The 18,698-nt window shown below is 36.6% G+C and overlaps 1 long non-coding RNA gene across 1 annotated transcript in view; it reads left to right on the forward strand.

The window, feature by feature from the left end:
- The window catches only part of LOC105506902, a 61,652-nt gene extending 48,578 nt beyond the window's left edge, over positions 1–13,074 (forward strand). The window contains exons 2-5 of the long non-coding RNA XR_001001007.1: positions 1,481–1,802; positions 3,411–3,559; positions 9,213–9,326; positions 12,545–13,074. This is a non-coding gene — a long non-coding RNA (uncharacterized LOC105506902). The remainder of the gene's footprint in view (positions 1–1,480; positions 1,803–3,410; positions 3,560–9,212; positions 9,327–12,544) is intronic.
- The last annotated feature ends 5,624 nt before the right edge of the window (positions 13,075–18,698 follow it).

Below are 18,698 nucleotides of genomic sequence, written 5' to 3' on the forward strand. Positions count from 1 at the left end.
CCTTATCCCTCCAAATCTTTTATAAATCAACACTTGTGTTGTAGATTTGGAGGATAATAACAGCACCTGTCCTGATACATAGAGTTCTTATTGTTTAGACAGCTGTCTACACTCTGAACATCAGCTGTCTGTACTCTGATTTCAGGGGTGTGTATGTGATCTAGGTTTGAACAATAAAAATATTGAACCCCCCTTCTCTGTACCTACAATTGTTTAAGAGATGAAAACATGCAAAAGTTGGTATAAATTTCAATTCTAAAAGAATATTTGTATAGTAAAAATCTTACAATTGTGTAACTGAAGCTAACCTAAGTGTTCAGCTTACTATCAAGTATATAAAAACCTTAAAAAGCCTTTGAAAATAACAAAAAAATTCCAAATACTGTAATTAAGCATTTGATTCATTTAAAATCAAGTATGGAGCAACATATAATATAGCATTTAATATCACATTTGAACTGATAAATCATTAGGACAACTTAGTTAAATAGTAATAAAAGAATTAATCCCCAGGAGTATAGCATTTCTCTGGCATTTATCTAGTCCTTTGTATGTAACAAAGTGGTTCAGCTCTTCATTCATAAAACTGTGTTAGGAATCTGAGTCATATGGTTTTCTGTGTGACAATTTAGACACTTTAGCCTTTGCATTTCAGAAACACTAGGAAAGTTTTTATTTGTTTGAAATAGATTCCAATGATCTGTTCTATTTTTTTCTGATGAAAAGGGTAAAGGGAAATTTCTCTGACTTCTAAACTAACTTGAGAGATTTCCCTATTGCCTCAGTCTGTCCTCCCACCCCTAAGCTAGATAGAAAGACAGATATGTGTGTACACACTGTAACATTGTTTAAATGATACTCGTATTATTGTTCTGAAGTAGCCATACTTTAAATGGTTTCAGATAATTAGCTTCAGTTTTGCTAATATAATTTATGTAAGTCATGTGGCTAGGTCAAACTTAGTAGAACATTTGGGAAGAAAGGTATTTAAAAATATATTTTATGATGAAAACTATCTTGATAAATTTCCTTATTTATTTTATATGATAAAAAACCATTAGTTGCTCCCTAATAAAATATCATTTAACTTACATTACAATGCTGGGCATGTATTACAAGTTGCTCACTTTTAGAGCTAATTTATGTAGCATATTTGCGTGTGTGCATAAAAGATTGTGACAGAGATAAAAGAAATAAGTGAAACATGTTCACTTATTCACAATAGAAGTGAATATAATCTATTAATATTCAAATTAAAAGTTAGATAGCAAGTAAGTAGTTCATTTAGTTGAGAAACTTAGGGGAAGATGGGGAACTAACAATAATGGTACGATTATTATCATTCCCATTTTACAGACAAGGAAAATGAAGAAGCACAGAGATGTTAAATAAAACTCTCTCAAGGTCATGCAGCTGAGAAGAGACTGGACTTGAACTTCAGTGCCAGCCCTGTTAATCACTATTCTCTACTGTCTCTCAGGTTCTTATGCCTTTGTTTGAAAAACATGGTTCCCTGTGAAATTTTACATGTAGAAGAAAGCTTCACACTGTGAGAGCTCTCAGGATATAATTATTTCAGACAGATACTGGAAACATAAGATGGCTTATCAATCTAAGATGACCTTCCTGTCCTTTGGATTGAACTGAAACCATCCCTAATTGCAGGGATAGGTAGATGATCCAGGTTTGGACAATCAAAATATTGAACCACCCTGGGCTTACAAGCGTTTCTGGGATGGAAACATGCAAATGTTGGTCTAAGTTACTGTTCTAGGCAGCCCAATACATTTCTCCAATGCCTGGTGAGCTCTAAATGTCTCTAAATGTTTGTTGCAGAATGAATGAGAATAAAAGTTTTCTCTTAGAACATATCCCTGACATTAGGTATGGGATAAAAGTGGAAAATGCAGTTTGCCTTGTAATAATACCTTTCAGAAATAACTTTTCTATAACAGCCATTCACCAGTATTCTAAAGGGCACCTGTCAAGGAGTCACTGCATTTTCAAAAGTACATTTATTTTCATATCACTTGCCAAAGTCGATCTATTATCATCACATTATGCCCCTAGTATAGAGATGGCCTCTAAATTAGAAGTAGATATGAATTGCTGAGACCTAGAAGCTTAGTTCCCTTAGAAGCCTTTTTACCTGAGGGCAGGGAGTATAGTGAGGATCACCTGCTTTGAGTCATACTGGCCTGAGGTTGAATCGTAGCTTTGAAGTCAACTGAGGAATCGCATACTATGCATAGCATGACCAGCGGCATACTGTGCAATTCCTCAGTTGACCGAGTAATTATAATCACCCATAGGATTGTTTTGTGAGTTAAAGGAAAGCTATATATACTCACATAAAATAAGTTGTATTATTTTACTTTCTTTTACAACTCTCAGTTGCAGGGATAAAAGGGAAGGAAAGAGGGAGGGATGGAAGGAGAGAATAATGGAAGGAGGAAGGGAATGATAAATTGGCTAAAAAAATTAACTCATTACTGAAATATTAAGAGTTCAAACAATATTCTCAGGACTTGGTCTCTGCATTTCTCCAGTCTATTTTTCTTAATACTTGCTTTAACTTCAAAGAAGTTATTTCCTAATGTCATCCTTTAGCAGCTCTAAACTTACACATCTTGCCAGTTTCTAATATAACATAAAAAAGAGCAACTCTCCCCAGAAATACCTATAGAAGTCTTGGCCTCACTTTGATGAGACAAACTTGCACGTTTCTATTCCTAAAACAACTGTAAATTCAGGGGGGTTCAATAGTTTGTTAGATCACATGCCTGTCCCTGGAATTTCAGCTCAATCCAAAGCAGGGGGACCGAAGGCACAGGAAGCATGGTTGTCCAAAGAAAATTGTTGATAGTGTTACCAAAAGAAAGGGGAATGAATATTAGATGGTAAAATCAGGGAAAAAAAATGTCCACTACACTGTCACTTAACTAAATAGCAGTTATTATTGTGTTTTGTGCCACTTACAAATTCCTATTAAACCTATTACTACATTTTAAAAAATCACTCTATTTAACAACTTTATTCAGAAAATATATTTAGATTTCCAATTTGGGATATTGCAATACATCTTCTACCTTTGCTTCAAGATGAATATAATTAGCAGGAATTCCTTAATAGGCCTATGTGGAACTCTCATTTAACTTTTATGAACCTCAGTTTTCTTCTCATTGTCTAAAGAGTTACAATTTTCTGTACTTTTGGCCAAGGTATCTCTGCTCCCTGCAGAATATAACAGATTGTTGTCTTATAACTTTTTTCCTTTCCTCTTGTTCCAGAAGCAACAGTTACTTCTTTTAGGCTGGGTTATTTTCTTTTTTTTTTCCCCCTCAAACTGCTGATAACTATATACATACCACTACTTCTGGCTTCTCTTCTTTTTTTTACTTTGGCTCTAGATGGAATGATAGGGTACACATAAATGTTCACGTGGGCTCTGGAGTATACCAGGAACTGAAGTAAGGTACATGGACATCTTGAATATTGTTAAGTGTGAGATGGGCAAGCCTCTGCCTTTGCAAATAAAGAAGGACTGGGAAAGATTAAGGTGAGCTTTCTCGCAAATAGATGGGTCATGGTAATAAGGAATTCTGAATGCATGAACAGTGATGCTCAAAAGCAGGGGGTCTTCAAACTGTACTCAAGGACCAAATCATTGCCTCTTTTTATAAGTAAAGTTTTATTAGAATACAGCTCCACTCATTCATTTAAGTGTGGTCTATGGCTGCTTTAGGACTTAAAATGCCAGAATACTTGTGACAGAAACCTTCTGGCCCTCAAAGCTTAGAATATATGCTAATCTGGCTCTTTAAAGAAGTTTGCCAACACCTGCTCCATTGTAAGGAAGATATTAGTCGGGTTCTAACAGAATTGCTTGTTGAACTAGAGTTTAAAACACATGGTGGAGACTCCACTGTCATAGCCAGAGAGAAGACTGCCAAGAATTAGGATAACTTGTTCTCAGGCAAAAGGGCTACATAAAAGGCAGAATCTTAGTTCCACAGGGCCAGTGCAGGAGGTGAGGAGGCAGGGGTTACACTGGTGTCCATGGGTCATTGTTCATGCAATGGATACTCAGTCTGATTGAGGGATACATGCGAGGCTAGAATTTGTGCTGAGTCACCAGATTTAAGATCTGAGAAAAATGACGTACATTTCTTCACTTCAAAGACGTGGGGGTCATTAATCCAGATTTTCCCCTTGTTGAACTAACTCAGGACTGGAAAACAACTTTGGTGAGGAAATGGGACACTGAATAGGGATACTTCCTACCAGCCCAAGACTAGGGTTAGGGAAGGACTCACTTATTGGTAAGAAAGGGTTTTTGCCTCTACAGACCTTTACTTAGACCTGTACTTAAATGAGGTAAAAAGTGAGAAAGCAATATTTCTCAAGTGCCTACAAACCTGAGGAGTCTTTCTCCATTTGTATGTTACTCAAGATCTCAAAATGCCACAACTCTTTAAAAGGGCTCCTTCTCTCCTTTGTATTGGTGACTTGCAACATGCTATTTGAATCTTTCAGTAGGCTGACCTGTTTGGCTAATGCCATAACCCAAATTAATTGTTCTTTCCTCCATGTTTTTATCTTATCACAGTAGTCAGCATATCTTGCCTTGTATTATACTTATATGTGTACATGTAGTCTTCCCCCAGACTAGCCATTACTTGAGAGCGAAATTTTAGCCTTACCCATCTAACTATCCCCTGAGTGCTTGTCTAGTGAATGCCTAATTATAATGCCTATTGACTTAAATGGAGTTTAATTAAATAGGGTTTGTTCTATTCTGCTAAGACTGTAGTAGATGTAGGCACAAGTCTGATTCTTTTCTTATAACCACCATTTTCCCCTGTTACAGATATATCAAATTACCACCCTTAACATCTCCTCCAGATTAATTTGTCTTGAATAAGCCCCTACTTGACCACAGCTGATTAAATTCCCCCAAGGGAACTCAGCCACATAGGTTTTATTTGTTTGTTTGTTTTTGTTTTTTGGTTGCAAAAAGCAGAATGGTGCGTATGCAACAGAGACTATCTTAAATACGAGAATTATTAGAGTAGCTCACAGAATTGAAGGTATCACTGAACAAGCAAGCTTCAGGAGGTTAGAAACCAGGACAATTCTGGGGACTCGAGCATTGAGAACTCATGAACTCTTTGACCCAGAGCACCCCAAGGCACCTCCACTTAAGACTCAAATTCTAAGGATCTGTGTAAGCCAACTGGATTCAATAATGTAACTCTGTGCTCAGGAAATAGGTGGTTCCTTTTTTTTTTTTTTTAAATCAGAAATTGGAGTTAAGAGGATGCAGGGAGAGTGGTAGACAAAGGGAAACAAGTGTTACCATAGCAATCTATTAGAGGGCAAACTAAGCCACCAGGAGTCTCTCAAGAATGTAAATTTAGAGGCCAAACAAACAAATGTTATGAGTGACTTTTGGCTTACATATCATGTAGACTAAGACTGGAGGCACAGTGGAGAAGCAGGGAAAGCAGAGCTGAAAGAAGCAAAATGAAGGATAGGAGCGAGCATCCCCTAAGATGGACAAGGTGGCTTCATTTCCTAATGGTTTCTCCTCTTCTTCTTTTCCTTGAACCTACCAATGTGTGGTTATTTTCCTTTCAATATTGTGTTGTAAGATATCCTTCCAATTTATAAACAGAAAGGATAGTAATTGCTTCATGTTAGAATGTTTAGCTATAGAATAATAGGAATCAAAATTATCTTAGACATCAAAGAGTACAGAAAATCAAAGATAATCTGAGGCAACAAGACACAAATCCCATTTATCAATTCTGCCATTTGGTGATCATGATGGTAGTGATCTGAGATATGTCTAGCTAACTACCAATCACTATGTTAAGCATTTACATGTATTGTTCTCTCAAAAGCTCTGAGGGATAGGTAGAATTATTAGCCTCATTTTACACATAAGAGAGCTAAAGTATAGAAACAAAAAGTAATGGAGCCAGGATTCAAATTTCCTAATTCAACATCGAAGCCTAAATTCTTGAAAGTGCAGGTCTCTTCACAAACTTCAGAAATGCCACAGCATACAAGAAATCTTAAGTTTTAGGGTGGTTCAAAACCTTATAAATCCCTCTGAGTCAAAAATTTCTCTTTTTTTTCCAGATCCTATTCAAATGTCAGTGTTACTATTTAGCCTTGGATATCTCCATTAAAGGCAACTTCTTTCTGGACCAAGAAATAAAGCTTTACATCAGCAGCTTCTGTAACAGCAATAATATGAATGACCATTTACTGAGCAATTGCAATGCACCAGGATTATGGTTCATGAGCACTTTATATTTATTATCTCACAACTCACTGAGTTAGATACTCTTCGCAACCCAGTAAGGTAAATACTATTACTTCCACAGTATATATTATTATATAATAAAATGCTTAGAATATACACACAGTAACTAAACAATACTTATAAAATATGGCTCTAGATATGTTTGATAAATATTTGCCGAATGAAAACATGAAGGAATCAATTAGCAATATCTCTCTGCAGCCTTTAGCCCTTGAGAAGCATGTAGAAAAGAGGAGCTGTCTTCTCTTTTAGCAAAACATCTGTCAGAGATAGTTTCCCCTGACTTAGACAGTTGTGTTTTTTTCCCTACAGAATGATTCAGTCTCAGAATTGTTCTTTAATCCTCAATATTTCCATTAAGAAGAGCTTCTATCAAGTGCTTCAAAAGTACCCAATGTGAAGGAGTAAAAATGACTCCCAGCTGGTGAACAAAGTGTGGAGGACACAGGTCGCTTAGCCATCCACTGGATGCTGCACTGTTTGGCCTGAGCCAGTGTAGGCAGAAATACAGGCAGCAGCATAAGCAGATGCCAAGAACCTGTCTTGCTTCTATTTTCACTGGGTTACTGTATCTCCTTTGTAGTGCAACCTGCAAATTACTTTGAGAAGAAGAGCTACACCCCTGGACCAGTCTAGGAATATATTTGTTCCCTTGCCAAAGTAGGAAAAAAAATACAGAATCTTTCAAAACTGAACTCGAGGGCAACTAATTTAAATTCCTTTCCTTTCATGTTGAAAATCTTTTGACTGGGTTATTCTGAAGCCATAGCATTAGGTTACAGTTTATTTCTCTGTTACTTTACCATCTTTAAATTTGGCACCTTCAGAAGGTTGTTCTGTGCGTTTAAAAAAAAAAGGAACTACAGTTGGATATTGTATTGTTGATGACCGTTATTTGATTTTGGATTCTTTTGTGTGTTTGGGTCTCGGGTTTTTTGGCTGTTGTTTGTTTTCTAGAGACAGGGGGTCTCACTATGTTGTCCAGACTAGGTTCAAGTCCCTGAGCTCAAGGGATTCTCCAGCCCCAGCCTCCTGAGTAGCTGGGACTTCAGGCACCTGTCACCACACCCAGGGACAGTTACTTGATTCTTAATAGTCCAGTCATAATGAGACAGGATACTGCATAAGCCAAAGACCGCACAAAGTATCAATGTTAAGTGTCAAGAGGGTGTGGAGGAAGTGGGTTATAACCACTTTGTCTCCCAACTGTTGTATGTTTTGCCTTTAAAACTTTTTTTAAGTACATTAAACTCTAATGTATTCAGATGTGGCTGAAACAATGACAAAACATTAGTTTTCTTTAAATATGCATGACTTTTAAGCTTTTTCCCTTTCCCAGTGACTTGCTTCTCCACTAAGCTCTTTTTTTCCCTTTTTTTTTTTCCTCAAATATTATTGTTTCATGTCACTGTGATAAGTTTAGCCTACTGGAAATTCCTATGTTCTCTGTAATTTAGGTTTTAAGCAACATATGATTTATCTTGTTATTTTGAAAAAAAACTATCTGCCTTCCCTAAGTGGGTGACTCTCTGGCATCCTTAATATTCTTCTATAGAAATTGCGATGAAAGAACAGATAAGCCTAAGTAAATCTAGCGTGTGGAGCTCCTTTAAAATGTGAAGATTGTCAACTGGTTAAAAGTAAAACTTGATTTTGTCCTAAATATCTTTGCTGGGCCTATTATGCATTTAAAAAGGGGCCACAGCCCATTTGCAAGGCTTCTGAATGAACTCCATTCATTCTGTACTTGGAAATGTCTCTTCAGCCACAAAAAGAAACAATAGTTATAACCTAATTTATTTGGCGCCAATATCAGCAGAAGAAGAGCCAAGAGACCATTATGAAAACTCTAGTAAGTTCTTCTGGTGATTATGTAATTCTGTATTCATTGATCATATTTCTATATTTAAATAAGTACATTTTTGAAAACATTATAAAGTGGATTGGTAATGCTGTAATATCACATTTCATGTATTATGCAACATTTTTAAAATGGAGTACTCTAAAGTAATTTGCTTCTTACGGTTACCAAAGTTTAAAAAATACCCTAACATGCACTCTGAGATTTTAAGAGGAAAGCCTTTGTGCTTTTCATTACCGTATTTTGAAGCCGGAGAGTGCAAAACCAGTTTTCTTAGGTAAATCCCTTAGTCAGTTTCCACATTTACCTGTAAAAGTCATTGGAGGGCATACATCTGGAAGTAGTAATGGTGGTACACAATGTGTGTTCATATGATTTCCAAGGGGCATCTAGAGTGAACTTTCTTAAGCACAGATCTGATCTGAGCATGCCGCTCCTTTCTTAAAACCTTTTGTTGATTTTCCGTTTCCCTAAAAGGAAAGCCCACTGGAGCATGGGCCTTGCAAAGTGCTCTTTCTGGCTTCTGCCTACCTGCCTTTGCAGCTTCACCCCTACCATCTTCCCTGAATGAACTTTTGTCAGTGGCCTCGCTCTTTCTTCCTATGGGATATTGTTTCTGCATGTTCTTGCAGGGCATTCTCTTTCTCCCAACCCTGTTTCATTCCTTTAATCTATACAACTCTTTCTTATCCTGAAGTCTTTACCTTCAGGTTGCCTTTTCAGGAAGACTTTTAATTATATTAACTAATTAATTAATAAATAGTCTGATGTAGTTGGAGCTGAGATTCTATGGGAATTAGTTGCTGGAGGGTAGTTTAGAGCCAGATTGTGAAGGACTTTCTAAACTGTGCTTTCAAGGTTTTGAACAGGAAAATGATGTAGGCGCTCTGGTTTTTAAAAGTTTGGAGGATGGTTTGTGTCTTAAAAGAATATGTAACATAACCATTTAATTTGTGAGTAGTGGACTAAGGAAACAACAGTGTAACCTTTTTCTCTCCGCAGTAATCCCATCTTCAGCCTCTCAAGCACTGTGAACCATCACTTTCTCTGGTTGTATTCTTGGAGCCCCTGCTAATTCATTATTGAAAAATACCTGCGGCCTGCATTTGGCCTTATGTTGTCATTTACTTGGTAAGTAATGCTAAATATAATATTAACTAAAATTAAAAGACCGTTAAATTATTGGATAGTGTCTACTATAGTGGTTTAGAGTACAGGCTCTGGAGAGATCTGATTTAAAATTTTTGCTCTACCACTTGCTAGCAATATAGATATGGACAGGCTATTTAGATAATTTTCTTAGCAAAATAAACTTGAACTGAAGGGTAAGAGATTGAGGCAAGGAAGGTAGACCCTAAAGCAGTTTGCCAAGTACAAAATCTCTTGGAATTTGAGTGTTCTCTAAAAATCCATGTGAATCTTGTATTCTCTTCCACAATACATTTCTGTTTGTTTTAATATAAAAATACTTTTAAGTTGGAGGAGGGGGTTAAGTGGGTTGGTGATTATTGCCTCAAATTTTCCGTACAATTATTTCTCCAGGAAAACACACATTGTTTATTCATGGCTTGAAGCAGTTTTTTTTTAAAAACATACTTTTATATTACACAAGCATGTGAACAGACTAAGGAAATTACCAGAAATGTAAATATAATATCTCATTAGAGCAGAAATTCTGCATTGATCTTCAGCCACAGATTTACAGTGTTTACCCCAATATTACTATATTCTAGATAAAATGTTAAAAATCTAGCACAATAGTGTTACAAAATAAACTGATTATTTCCTTCCCCTCACCATGTATACATCTAGATTATTCCATTCTTTCTAGTTACTCTTACAGGAACCTCAAGAGGCATGCTGGTTTATCTCTTTTCCTGCCTACCCCCAAACATTTTAGTTACATATTTTATTCTTTATACAATCCATCCTAAACATGTAATTCTTTCTATCACTTCTTTTCTTTTCTGTTTATTTCATGCAGTCAGCGGTCCATTTTAGGCTTTTGCCATTTTTTCTTGCCTGTAGTATCACTGTGAGTTCAAGAATGAGTTTTCTATATACGTTCTCTTTCCTCTTTTGTTTGACCTATGAACTGTATTCCTTCATTGTCTCTGCATCAGCTACAAAATTAAGTATTGATTTCCAAAACAGGCCTGCCTTCCCCATATTTTGCTTACCTTCTTTTCCAGCCCAATATAAGGAGAGTAAAGGTACTCTCCTTAATGGTCCATCCTTTACTGCCAAAATGAACCTTCCACTCTTCCCTGAGCATCCACCGACTCGCTTGTCTCCAGGCCTCAGCACCAATTATTCCCACTGCTTGTCACTACCGTGTACATTGCCCAAAGCCTGTCGCACAGGCCTCCTCCTCCTCCATAAATCCTTCTTTGATCATCCCAGCTGAATGTGTGGGGTCTCCCTCTGCTTTCGTTGTTTCATTTATGGCACAGATGTTTATCAAATGCCTGGTGTACATCAAGCGATAAACCAGCGCTGAGGATTTAGTAATAACTAGGGCAGAGTTATTACCCACTCTAATGGAGGTTATAATCCAACACAAAAGTGGTGTTGATAACTAATTTCAAGTTTCATGTGTTTTCCAGGGTCTGTGCAGCGTGTTTAGAAGCCTACACCTTAGGCTGGGGGTCAAGAATGTCTTCCCTGATGTGAGGTTTACACAGAGATCTGAAGAATGAAGAGTCCAAGTGAAGTGGGAGCGGATTAAGGGAATGCAAGGACATGAAAGAGTGTCCTAGGCAGAGGGAACAACATATGCAAACGCCCTGAGGTGGGAGTGAAGAAGGAACATTTGAAGAACTGAGACAAGGTCGCTGTGGAAAGCCAGATGCCGTGTGACATGACTAATGCGACAGGGGAAATTGAGATATTAGCAAAAGAGGGATTGATGACCCTTGGGCTTGAAGATGTACTGGAACTAAAGTAAGGGGCGAGGATAAATAAAAAAGAGGGAGAAATTGGAGAAACAGAGTGCTTGGAGACCCTGATGAATTTGAGGAAAAGCAAGGTGATAGAGTTGACCTAGCCAGCTAGAAGGGTAGTACTTTTTAGTCAGTGAGCCCTCCATCCCATTTCTCATTAAATCTTGTAATGCTTTCTCACCTCCTATATTCTGTCATATTTTATAGTTGTTTATATAATTATCTTATTTTTATACCAATCATAGTTTCCCTGGGTGCTTATTATGGGTTAACCATTATATTATTATTAATAATATGGGTAAATGTTTACAAAGAAAGAAGTCTTTGTTGCTATTCTTATTTCTTTCTTTAATCTTTGATCAGGGGTTTTTATTTATGAATTCATCTTATATATCACTTGACAAACACTGAATGCTGAATGCCACAGAGTACATGACACTTTAGCAGCATAAAGAAAGGCACCAAAACCAAACAGCAAACTACATGCTACAAAACAACAATTTTTGGAATTAAGGAATGAGGCTAATTTTCTGGAGTCTTCTCTCTCTTTCAAAATGTAGGAAGTGTTAGTATGGCCAGGCATGGTGGCTCATGCCTGTAATCCCAGCACTTTGGGAGGCCGAGGCCGGCAGATCACCTGAGGTCAAGAGTTTGAGAACAGCCTAGCCAACCTGGGGAAACCCTGTCTCCACTAAAAATACAAAAATTAGCTGGGCATCGTGGCACGTGCCTGTAATCCCAGCAACTCAGGAGGCTGAGGCAGGAAAATCACTTGAGCCTGGGAGGCAGAGGTTGCAGTGAGCTGAGATTGCACTACTGCACTCCAACCTGGGCAACAGAGTGAGACTCAGAAAAAATGTAGGAAGTGTTAGTATGTCTAGGTCTATTCACAGGTTTGGAAGGAGAATGGGGATAGAAGACAGAGCAGAAAATTAGTGGTAGGATTGAGTAGATCAGATCTCCAGCTTCTTAGTACCTTTGATATTTAGTCCAGTTATTGAATTGCTCTTCAATTCTCCACTCAGAACTTCTTTTCATTCCAGTGGGATTGCTTCACACTTATGAGAATTAAGGTACCTATAAAAAGCCATTTTCAGAAAGCAATCACTAATATTATTAATAAACACAGATTTGTTTTTCTGTTACTCTGAGTTCATTGAATCTCATTTGTATTTTCTTCATATGTTACCTTATACAGATATAGGCAGGATGTCCCTGTTTTTTCATCTGGCTGTTAGATAAATTCACCGTACATTCACTTTCAACCTTGTGTGTAAAAATAAAATTAGTTACATGAAGTAGTCATCCACATGACATAAGAGACCTAATTTTAATAGGAAATAATATTAGAAGCGTAACTCTCAGAAAATGTTAGTGATCATCATCTTCCTGTATTTTTTCTCCTAGGTACTTCCTAAGGGTGGCTACTCCAATGTAGCTGTAGTATGTGTACTGAAGGAAGATCCTCTCATACTGCCACAGCCAACAGATAAAGTTGTGAATCTTTATTGGGAGAAGCCGCTAAGGACAGGTCTGTGAAATGGAAGGATCTCTGGATCACTACAAAGTCTGGCTCAGCGACTATGGCTTTGCAAACACTAAACATTCCTATCTCAAGTCCTGTAGATGGCTTGAAATAGCATACATAAGCATGCCTTATAAACATCTTCAGTCTTATCAACTCTTTGGAGATTCAGCCATTCTTTTTTGTACTTTAGGGAATTAAATAATTTTATAATGTGGTATAAATCTGAGCATGGCAGATGGTAGAAGAAATTTTGTCATATATTTTTAAAGAAATAAAAATGTATTATGTTTTAAAATTCCTTTAACTGTTTTTCTTACAAAGCTCTCAACAACGTAGTTACCAAGTAAACTATCTCAGGTGTGATTTTTCAGTCCTTGCTAATCTGTTTGTAAAATCTTTTGCTATTTTATAATTTTATCATTTATGTCTGTCCTTAAGTGTTCATTTGTTTTTATGTCTCTGTATGTCATGTTTATTTGAGCTGTTTAGTGTAAAGTAAAACAAGAACTCCCTGCATCTTATAGCATAAAAAGCAATGTTTTTCACATTCCTACCCTAATAGAAACCCTCATTCACAGAGTGATGGCTAATGCTCTACCTTTCTGCAATTCCTAGTCATAGAACTGTCCAAGTCTCACATGACCTGCCTCTTGAAGAAGAAACATACCACGAGTTAGTTACTTCTTAGCTATACAGGTTAAGAAACTCAAATGACCCACTAACTAAATCTTGTTTCTTAACAAAAACACTATGGTCTATCATCATAACAATGTCAACTTCTCACATTATCATTTTGAATCAACAACATGCCATCGTATGAAAGAGAATTTATCATGTTAGCATATTGAATATAGAATTACAGTACAGCTATTTCCAAGACCTGAATGAGTGTAGTATATAAGAAGAGCAGTGGTTTAGAAATAAGGCGATCTGGCATGCTTATTTCAGTTCTGCTATGGGTATTTAAGGCTAATTATTTAAATTCTCTGGGCTTTACTTAAAAAGGGAGAAGAAGTAGAGGCATGCCCATTCCTTTTAAGAATATGACCCAGAATTTCCATGCATCATTTCTGCTCATGTACCTTTGGCCAGAGCGTAGTTTGTCCCAGGTAGTAGGAAAGGAGGCTGGAATATGTGGCCTTTAGCTGAAACTTTGAGGATTCTAAAGGAATTGGACTATTGAAAGACAAGTACCAGTCTTTGCCATTGCTCTCTTATCAGGAAAGCAAAATGCTCTCTCAGACCCTCCTCCCCTGCCCCACTGAGTGATTCCATCAGATGAATCACTATCTATGGCAGCATACCATTATGAAAACTGTATGCAGCAGATTTCTGCTTAGGCCATAATTGAGCATATAGTTACCCCTAGATTTAAGGAAGCTGGGGAAGCAGGAAACAGGATTGACATGATTGGCTTTGACCAAAGTTTCACAAACTTTCTTGGTTCACAGCTCCCTTGGGTTCTTAATAATTTTTTTCATGGTACCAAAAAAATACATAAAAGCTTCATTTACAATTTAATAACCATTTGAACTACGATACATAAGTTGAAAGAAAAGCAATACCTTGTTCATTCTTAGATAACTATAGTTACTACTGGGCTATATATACCTGTGGGGCACTCTACAACTTCTCAAACATTGGACTCAGATAGGATGGTGTCACCCTTATGTCTTGCCAGGCAGTGCTTGCTTTTTGTCACAGCAACTCCTGAAAACCCAGCTTTGCAGTGACATAATATTCTAAAGAAATGTAGCATGGTCTAACGTGGAAACTGTGAATCACCCCAAGCTAAAAGCTAATAGTGGGCATGCTGTCTGCCAGAGGTTGAGTCTCTATTTCCCTTGAAAATTTGAATATATTATAGCCTCCCCAGTGAGTTTACTTTAACACCTTTGAGGGCTGGGCACACAGTTTGGGAACCATGAGTTTAGACTAATCATCATTTATTTTCTGGGCTGGACATATTGCTCCCTAGACAAGAATTAGTCTTTTAGCAGGGAAGAAAGAAGAATGGAAATTATTTAGGAAACTGACTATTTCTGCCCCCCTCTATTCCACCTAAACTACATGATCTTTAAGAAGAGAGGCTATGTCTGTTTTTACACACTGTTTTCTGTGTGGCATAGTTCTGGGTACTTAGAAGGAACATAGAGGCTGGGTACAGTGGCTCAAGCCTGTAATCCCAGCACTTTGGGAGGCTGAGGCAGGGAGATCCCTTGAGGTCAGGAGTTCAAGACCAGCCTGGCCAACATTGAAAAATACCATCTCTACTAAAAAATACAAAAATTAGTCAGGTGTGATGGTGCACGCCTGTAGTCCCAGCTACCTGGGAGGCTGAGGCAGGAGAATTGCTTGAACCTGGGAGGCGGAGGTTGCAGTGAGCTGAGATTGCGCCACTGAACTTCAGCCTGGGTGACAGGAGAGAGACTCTGTCTCAAAAAAGAAGAAGAAGAAAAAAAAGAACATACACATTTATTAAATGATTATGAAATGATTATATGATCAACGAAATATGATTAATAATATTAACCAACCATAAAATGCCAGCTCATAGGAAATTTGTTGCCTATACAACAGGCTTCTGTGTACATTCAAGGACCTGGACTATGCCTTCCTACTTTCGTACCACCAGTGCCCAATGATTATTTGGTATATTGTAAGTGAGAGAAAAATGTTCGTCAAATGAATGGGTGAATGTCTCAGTGAGAGCTAGTTCTGTCCCAAACACCATTACAAAGGAGTTTCATTACATGCTAATAAAAATGCTTATTAGTGGACTCTTAATGTAAATCCTCACACTGACTGCCAAGAAAGAAAAATAACCACTTTCTCTTATCATTGTGGATCTAAGGCTTTTTTTGTTACCACAGTCACCACGAGAAAAACTGACAAAAAGAGAAAAGCAGAACTATTCTGAGATATAAGATGAAGTTTTCTTAAAATGGTTTATATTGTCAGCAGCTAAACTGTTTCACTATTCAGGATTATTACATAAAGCCCAGAAAGTGACTATTTTCAAAAGAGCTACCAAACTTTATAAGTATAAAGATACAATCAAACTTTATGATTACTATATCATTTGAGCAAAATGTATCTTTCTCCTTTTTCTTGTTCCATAGCCCAAATTGGCTTTTGTCTATTTTCATGGTTTTGCCATTCTAGCTCATTCTGTTTTCTGGGGAAGCCATGCAAGCTCTTTGATTTCCATGATTGTAAAGTGTATGGCTCTGTGACAACTCCATAGAAGAATGCGTATGTGCTAGTGCATTAGATTTGTCTAGATCTGAAAATTATCTATGGTTAGTTGATTGTTTTCAGTAATATATTTAGAAAACTATTTATGTGTCTGTCTCTATTGCTAAATCAAAGGTGTTTTGAAGGCAGGGACTACGCCCTTTTCGTTTTTGAATCTCCAGAGCATTGCATCTGAACCCCCAAGACCTGGTACAGAGTAGGTGCCCAATTCATATTTGTCGAGGTAATAAACTCTTTCTTCACAAAATTTTCCCAATAGCACAGTACAGAGTTTGTTCATAATAAATACTGAATGTATTTTTATTTTGTGAGAGCCTAAATCATTTTTAATTCTTTCAATGTTTCTGAAAACTAAGAGACAGGATTTATTCTTCCTCTTTTCTAAATGGAAAAATATAATTATCCTTAATGATGGATATCAAATATTGAATTTGTACTATACAAGACATAATTTATTGACTTAAAATATTCTAAAGCGTTCTTTCTTTTTTTGAAGAATATTATATTTCTTTGTTAATGTATTTCTTTTTTTACCAGTTTAATAAAAGCTTTTGCTGGGCATTTCTACATGTTCAGGGGCCAGACTGATGTTGCAGTTGTATGTTCCTATATTTTATTTCAAAAATGCATTTTTGTTTATTTTTTGAGCATGAAAGTAATATATGCTCAGTGTAAACAATTAAGTCATTATAAATATATTTAACAGGAATACCAGAGATAACTTCTGTTAATAATTCAATGTATTACTACAATTTTTTTCTATGAATTTAATATAATAATATTGTTGGAAATTTTGATACAATTATTTAAGTGAAATCTAATCATACTGCACATACTATTTTGCAGTTTTTTAATAGTGTATTTAAACTTTTAAGTGCAAAAGATTTTCAAGACTAGCAAATATAAATCTACCTTATTCTGTTTAATTGCTAGAGCCTACATTTAGATGTTTGCAGTACCCGATCCTCCTACTTTAAATTACTTACAAATTTAAATTTGTAATTAAATTGTTTATATAATTGTAGTTTTCATATCTGTATCCCTAAATATATTATATTTAGGGATATATATAATATATTTGTGGTATATAATGTGGTATGTGCCTAACACATACCACACGAAACAATACATATAATAGCAATAGGTGCTATGAATGAATGAATGAGTAAACAGTGGTATTCCCCAGAACTTTCTTTACAAAGCCTGTGCTCTTTCCACAATGCCACACTTCCTCCTCTTCGTGGTTCCTTTATATACTATGGGAATTTTCATAATATCATTATTAATGGTTACATTATTTTGAGTTTTATTACATATGTTTAGGTCAATTGTGAAGGCAGAACTAAGCAATTTAGAAATTCAGAAATATAGGAATAATAATTATATACAGACACACCTTGAAGATATTGTGGATTTGGTTCCAGACAAGTGCAATAAAGTGAATATTGCCAAAAAGCCAGTCACACATATTTCTTGGTTTCTCAGCACATATGAAAGTTATGTTTACACTATACTATATAGCCTATTACATGTGCAATAGCATTGTCTAAAAAAGTACGTAACTTAATTAAAAATACTTTATTGCTAAAAATTGCTAATGATCATCTGAGCCTTCAGGGAGTGAATCTTTTTGCTAATGGGGGGTCTTGCCTTCATACTGATGGCTGCTGACTTATCAGAGTGGTCAAGACTGGAGTGGCTGCGGCAATTTCTTAAAATAAGACAGTGAAGTTTACCATATCAGTTGACTTCTTCTTTCACAAAAGATTTCTCTGTAGTATGCAGTGTTTTTTTGATACCATTTTACCCACAGTAGAACTTCTTTCAAAATTTGAGTCAGTTCTCTCAAACCTTGTCACTGCTTTATTAGCTAAGTTTATATAATATTCTAAATCCTTTGTTGTTTCAATAGTGTTCACAGCATCTTCACCAGGATTAGATTTCATCTCAAGAAATGACTTTCTTTGCCCATTCATAAGAAGCAACTTCTCATCCAAGTTTTATAATGAGATTGCAACAATTCAGTCCCATATTCAGGCTTCACTTTATATTCTTATTCTTTTGCTATTTCTACTACATCTACAGTTACTTCCTCCAGTGAAGCCTTGAACTCCTCAAAGTCATTCATGAGGGTTGGAATCAACCTCTTCCAAACTCCTATCAATGTGGATATTCTGACCTCCTCCCATGAATCATAAATGTTCTTAATGGCACCTAGAATGGTGAGTCCTTTCCAGAAGGTTTTCAATTTCCTTTGCCCAGATCCACCAGATAAATCTCTATCTATGGCAGCTATAGCCTTATATGTTTCTTAAATAATAAGACTCAAAAGTCAATATTACTTCTTGATCCATGGGATGCAGAATGGATGTTGTGTTAGCAGGCATGAAAACAACACTGTAACTTCCTTGTACATCTCCATCAGAGCTCCTGAGTGAGTAGGTGCACTGTCAATGAGCAGTCATATTTTAAAAGGAATCTTTTTTTCTGACCAGCAGTTCTCAACAGTGGGCTAAAAATATTCAGTAAACCATGCTATAGACAGATGTGCTGTCATGCAGACTTTGTTGTTTTATTTATAGAGCACAAGCAGAGTAGACGTCACATAATTCTTAAGGGCCCTAGGGTTTTCACAGTGGTAAATTAGCATTCATTTCAACTTAGGTCACCGGCTCCATTTGCCTCTCATGAGAGTCAGCCTGTCTTTTGAAGGTTTGAAGCCAGCCATTGACTTCTTCTCTCTAGCTATGAAAGTCCTAGATGGCATCTTCTTCT

Source organism: Colobus angolensis, unplaced genomic scaffold (assembly GCF_000951035.1).
Source record: "Colobus angolensis palliatus isolate OR3802 unplaced genomic scaffold, Cang.pa_1.0 Scaffold141, whole genome shotgun sequence".
Classification (NCBI taxonomy): domain Eukaryota; kingdom Metazoa; phylum Chordata; class Mammalia; order Primates; family Cercopithecidae; genus Colobus; species Colobus angolensis.